Genomic DNA, 6,956 nt, shown 5'->3' on the forward strand with positions numbered 1-6,956 from the left:
GTGTATGATCTTTGTGGTATGTTATAATCTCTTTGCTACTATTTTATTTAAAAATTTTGTACCAATATTCATTAAGGAAATTAGTCTATAGTTTTCTCTGTTTTTTGGCTAGGCAATGGGGTTAAGTGACTTGCCCAGGGTCACACAGCTAGTAAGTATTATGTGTCTAAAGCTGGATTTGAACTCAGGTCCTCCTGACTCCAGGGCCGGTGCTGTATCCATAGCACCACCTAGCTGCCCCAGTTTTCTCTATTTTTGCTCTCCCTGTTTTAGGTATCAAAACCAAATTTATCTCATAAAAGTAATTGTGTAGCACTCTTTCTTTACCTATTCCTTTTAAATATACTATTGGGATTAAGTGTTCCTTGAAAGTTTGGTGTAATTCACTTATAAATCCATCTGGCCTTAGGAATTTTTTCTTAGGCAACTCATTGATGGCTTATTAAATTTATAAGATACCTTTATTTAAGTATTCTATTTCTGCCTCTGTTAATCTGAGCAGTTTATATTTTTGTAAATATTTATCCATTTCACTTGGATTGTCAGTTTTCTTGGCATATAATTAAGCAAAATAATTCATAATAATCACCTTAATTTCATCTTCATTGGTGGTACATTCACCCATTTCATCTTTATTTAATACTGATAATTTGGTTTTCTTTGTTTTTTTAATCAGATTTTAAAAAATGGTTTGTCTATTTTATTGTTTATTTAATAAAACCACATTGTAGTTTTATTTATTAGTTCAATTTTAAAAATTTTCAGTTTTATTAATCTCTCCTTTGATTTTCAGGATTTCTATTTTGGTCTTTAATTGGTTGTGTTCCTAGTTTTTGTTGTTGTTGTTGTTGTTGTAGCATGCCCAATTCATTGATCTGCCCTTTCTCTTTTTTATTGAAGTGCACAGTTAGAAATATACAATTTCTTGTAAGTACTATTTTGGCTATATCCCACAAATTTTGGAATGTTGTCTCACTTTTCCCATTCTCTTCAATGAAATTACTGATTTTTTTGCCTACAATTTGCTCTTTTACCCCATTCGTTCTTTAGGATCACATTGTTTAGTCTCCAATTAACTTTTAATCCATGCTTTCCCAGTCCTTTATCAAATACAATTTTTATTACATTGTGGTCTAAAAAGGGTGCATTTAATATTTCTGCCTTTCTGCATTTGGTTTTTATGGTTTAATAAATGGTCAACTTTTGTAAAAGTGCCACATACAGCTGAGAAAAAGGCATACTCCTTTCCATTCTGATTCAGTTTTCTCCAGAGGTCTATCATATCTACATTTTCTAAGATTCTATACATCATCTTGACTTCTTTCTTTTTTATTTTATTGTTAAATTTATCTAGCTCTCATAGAAGAGGTCCTCCACTAGAATAGTATAGTTTTACTGTCTATAATTCATTTAATTTTTTCTTTTAGAATTTGAATGTTATACTATTTGGTGCATATATGTTTAGTATTGATATTACTTCACTGTCTCTAATTCCTTTTAGCAAGATGTAGTTTCCTTGCTTATTCTTTTAATTATGTCTATTTTTGCTTTGGCTTTAGCTGAGATCTTCATTGCTACCCCTGCCTTTTTCTGCCTCAGCTGATGGATAATTGGTTCTGCTCTAGATCCTTATTTTAACTCCATGTGTACCTGTGTTACCAAACTATTCATTGTCTTTTCATAATTTTCTCCCTTTGCTTTCATTTATTTACCAAATCTCCCCTCTATTATTCTTATTTTATTTTGAAAATCATTTTTTTAGCTTTGTCCAATTCGTATTTACTTTCCTTTGAGTTTTTTGCTTATGGCTGTCTTGACTTCCTTGCCTTCTGAGTTGTGTCTTGGTCTTCTCTGTCCCCCAAAATAACTTTTTAATGATCAAATATCTTCTCTGTTGTTTGCTCATTTTTATCCTATTTCTTGATTTGGATCTTTACATTAATGTTGGGCTCTATTCTTGGTGTGGAGTGGGGAGACAGATACTGTCTCAAGCTTCAGGTTTTTCACGGTGCTGTTTTCAGAGCAAGTTCTGGGGATTTGGAAGTTGGCAGTGCTTCCAAAGAGGTGCGATTTTGGGAGCGGTGTGGTCACTACTCTCCTGGTTTTTTTCTTTGGGCTTTACCTAGGAAGGACCCCTGATCCCTTGGGATTGCAAGCCATATTGTTCCTCAGGGTCTCTTTTTCCTTGGGACTGGAAATAATAGTGTTCTTCAGGGTCCCTGATCTCTTGGGGTCAGAAGTCATTGATGGATAGTACTCCTTCCTGCCCTTGAGCTATGGCTCAGTAGTGTATATAGGCTACGACCCAGAAGTGGGTATAAGCAATGGAGTTACCAAACAATGTTAGGTCCTGTGTCCAGTGCTAGGACAGGGGTCCCCTGTAATTTTTTTCTGACCATTTGCCAGGTCCCCTTAACCATCTCTGGCTTGAGAACTCCAAAAGCTGCTGCTGCTTCTTTCATCACCACCTAATCCCATCACTGGTGTTTCATTCGCATGGTCTCTGGGTCAGCCTCCTCCCCTTCGTCATAGATCTCTCTTTCCAACCTCTTATTTTGTTTTGGGCTGGAAGAATGTCTCATTCTGACCTTTTATTGACTCTGCCACTACAGAATTTGATTTGAGGTGTTATTTTAAAGTTGTTTGGAGGGGAATGTTGGGAGAGCTCAACTGAATGCTTTCTCTACTCTGCCATCTTGGCTCCATCCTTCCCCACCCCATATTTTCTAAATTAACTAATAAAAAGGGTGGAATCCAATGCAGGGAAGTCAGAATGAGGAAAAAGGAAGTAGGAAAGTTAACCCTAATGATGTCATTATAGCAAGATGCTGTAATAGAATCTTTACCAGTCATGCATTAAACTATTGTATGCCTATTAATAAATATATTATCATGTTCAAAGTATGTTTATCTATTTATCTTATTTTCTATAACTCTTCCTTTAAGCGAAAAGGATGGAGGACAACATCCTAATTATATAGAAATGAGAAAATGCCAATATCATTACAGTCATACATTTATTGACAAGTCTGAGCATTTAAGACAGGATAAGCAAGTAAGTTTTGAGTTCCTTCACAGACAAGCTTGAAAATTGATTTATGAAGTCAGATGATAGATTCACATCAAAGGAAAAAAACAGAATATGAGTCTGACCTTTATGTGTCCTCTATTACATCTCATAAAATGACAGTGAAAAATATGACAAATCAGGTGATATAAAGTTCTTCTCTAGGTGCAAATCAGTTCTAATTTTTGCCAAAGTCCAGTAAAAATTGTTTAGGAAATCATGGTATTTTCAGACTATCTGTTAGTATGGCCACTTTTAGGGCCCTGGCCAGAAAAGAAAGCTGTAGATACTAGGCCTTCTGCCACCAGGGTCTTTGATAGGTATCTGGTGATTGCTGACAAAAGGTTTGATTAGGAGTCTAGGACATTCTAAGCAAAAGGAAAGGGATGAGGATGAGGATGAAGTCACCTACTGTCATCATACCATTCATATTCACCCTAAGACTATTTCTTCTTTGATCATTAGGATTTAGATAGGGGCTTAAGGTTTGCAAAGTATCTTACATATTATTTGTTTCTCACAGTAACATTGTCAGACATGTGCCATTAATATCCTCATTTTACAGATGAAGGTAAGAGAGATTAAGTAACTTGCCTGGGATTTTGGTCTTCCTCATTTCCCAATGTAGTTTTTTTTTTTAAACCGTATAACCAACTTCCTTTTTTATACTTAGCTTCCCTCTCTAGCTTCCTCTGAATTTTAGCATTCTTGACAGTATTGTTACATAACTATGACACACTTTGGGATCATCCTTCATTAAATGATTTTGCTTAGCTCTTCTTTTTGAACATGTCTTTTAGCAATCTAAATTGGACAAAGAGGTCCCTATACAACTACATTAGTTTCTTTAGGCAATTCCTCTTTCTTCCTCATCACAATGGGTGCTCTGTGTCTTCAAATTTTCATTCTTGAAAGTTTTTTTGCTCATTACTTACTGACTTACCACTTTTCCACTTGCCACTTTTTCATCTCAAAGTCTTTGAAATATACTTTCTTAACAATAATGATAAATAGCTAGCTTTTCTCTCTTCTATCATAGATGTTTAGCTTAAGGTTCACATCATTCTTATTTTGGCAATGAATTTCTTTTTGTTGGTGAATATCAGATCTAAAATAAAATTGTCTATTTATTGATTCATTACCTTTAGAATAGGGTTTTTTTTAAACTTTTTTTTTATGTCATGGACCCCTCTGGCAGTCTGGTAAAGCCTGTGGACTCCTCAGAATAACGTTTTTAAATTCAAAAAAAGAAAATACATAAGATCACAAAGAAAAGTATATTTAAAGTCACTGAAATATATGCATAGATATAGACATAAGTATATAGATATACAAAAAGTTCACAGACTCTAGGTTAATAACCTCTACTTTAGAAGGATGAACTTAATAAAAAAAAAAGCAATTCAGTAAATTATTAGTTGCTTTATTTTTAGCAGAGAGCTCCAGTAGGTATTCAGATAAATGAAGGCTAGTTTCACTACCCTGTAACGTCCCAAACTTCTGGTGTTTCCAGAACTCCTCAGGCCCTCCACAATTCTTCTGCTCAGGGGGGGTCTTTATTATATTCTGATAACAATAACATTTCTGTTTTGCCTCTTTTGCTCTGTAGCCAAATGTTTCCCGCCATTTTCTCCCTTTCTGGTGGCTGGATTTTATCACATGCCCAATTTTAACTATCCTATTCCTTTTAAATAATGTATACTCCTTCAGAACCATATTCAGAAGCAAGGTTCCATTATACCAAATATCAGTAATGCTTGTGAGGTCCAATTTGGTTTCTTTTATTGTGATATCTAGTTCACTTTCTTTATTAGCTATACTTTATGCATTTGTATTTAAGGACAATGGTTTCTTGGATTTTACTTCCTGTGAAAATCAGAAAAATGGATTTGTTTCTTGAAGTGTAAATTTTTGCAATATCCCTCAACTTTACATGTATGTGCACAAGAACACGATTAACAACATTTGATTACCTTATTTCATATTTTTTCTCTTTTCCCCTTCTTTTCTTTCTTCCTTCCTTCTACTCCTCCTTCTCCTTTTTCTTCCTCTATTTCTCCCTTTCTCCTCCATATCATTTTTATTGACAGGTATGATGGTAACACCCCATCCAGCCATCCACCCAGACACCAATGCCTACCTATTACAGACATGTTGCCATCTGATATGCCACTATAAGTGCAGAACCTCTTCCTTACCTAGTGCTAAAGTGAAGGTTAAAATGCTTATTGAGGATTCCCTCAAGCCCTATCATGAATTGATTTTTTAAGTACCAGTCTCCTGGGAGAGCATGATATTAATTTGTTTCTGAATCTTGTTTTGAGTCTTTGTCAATGTGTAGTTTTGAGTCTTTATGCTTAGGATTTCTTTTGCGTAGAGGAAATAAATACCTGTCCCATACATGATTTATATTGGACATTGAGTACATTTTTCCCCCTCTTTTGGGGAGACCCTCGAAATGAACTTAACCTAAGTTGTAACTAACTTTCATTTAGACTGGCACAGAGGAGTAAACAATCAAAGAGATTGAGTAAAAGAGTTTAGCCCCTGTTGTAAGAGGTCATACTATCCTAGGAATGAACCTGTTCTATCTCCATTTGTGTCCAGAACAGAGGGTTTCCTTAGTAGACAGGCAAAAGTCCTAAAAATAACAACCTCAGCAACCCAGGCTAAGGTTATTTGTAGACAAATTGCAAAAAAATAAAAATTTGCTGCACTTCAGCTTTTGGAACAACCCTTGTTATTTGGTTGCAAGCTATACAGTTAGCCTTTCATTCAAGTTTCATATGCAGCAGAACCTCTCCAGAAGTTATGTAAATGCTTGAAGTGAAACTAAAGAAATCTACAAATTCAATACCAACCTTATAGGGCAGCTAGGTCACTTTGATTCCAGACAAGAGAAATGGAACATTTGGTGTGAAATTTTCCTGTTAGGGATGCTGTGAAGTAGTATAGATGAGTATGTTGAGGTATAAATGTAATTACCAATTAAGAGTAAATTAATCTGGAGGGTACTTTACTTTGCCTTGTTTCTTGATGTCTATATTTCTCCCTATACTTAAAATGATTTCTCTTTCATGTCCTGAAGATCATGGAATCATAGAGTTGGAAGGGACCTCAAAAGATATTGTGCCTAACCAATGCCTGAATGATAATTTCTCTCTCCACTATACCTGACAGATGGCCATGTGACCTTTGTTTGAGAACTCTGAGGCAACTTCGCTTCAAAGCAACTTATGAGGCAGTGCATTCCACCTTTGGACATTTCTAATTCATTCCCCTTGTTATCAAACTTAAATAAGTTTTCATTGGTCATTCACTTTGCAGCTGCTCTTCCCTGGCAGTGTTATAGTAACCCACAAATATAGGAACAAGTGAATATTTGAATACATGGGGAGATGTTTTCAGCAAGGTTTGGTTCATAAATTTGGTCTTTGCTGTGGAACAAATCTCTGTTAAGCTGAAGGAGAAAGTGATTAGCCTTGCTTTCTACACTCTATCCTTTAACACATATTTACCCAACTTTTAACCTTTGATTGAAAAAACACAAACAACTCAATGGTGATCAGGAAAAACAGAAACAGAAGAAACTATGTTTGAAAAAAGTGGGGTAAGAATACTACCCTTTTGATTAGTAACCAGTCCCAGTACCAGAAAAACTTCAAAGTATTCTCTAAACATTGAATTTTCATCAGTGATGCTGTAAGCCTGAACTCTCATCTTTCATGCCATAACATCAAAAGAGAAAAAGCAGAATGGCCAGATTTCAAAGCAACCTTGTGCTCAGGCCAGAAACTGTGTATTTAGCCACCATACACACACACACACACAAGTAGTTAATTACTTTGTTTAGTTATATTTTAATAAATGCTATAATTAATGTTTTCTT

This window comes from Vombatus ursinus, unplaced genomic scaffold, assembly GCF_900497805.2.
Source record: "Vombatus ursinus unplaced genomic scaffold, bare-nosed wombat genome assembly UNPS02014810.1, whole genome shotgun sequence".
NCBI classification, from domain to species: domain Eukaryota; kingdom Metazoa; phylum Chordata; class Mammalia; order Diprotodontia; family Vombatidae; genus Vombatus; species Vombatus ursinus.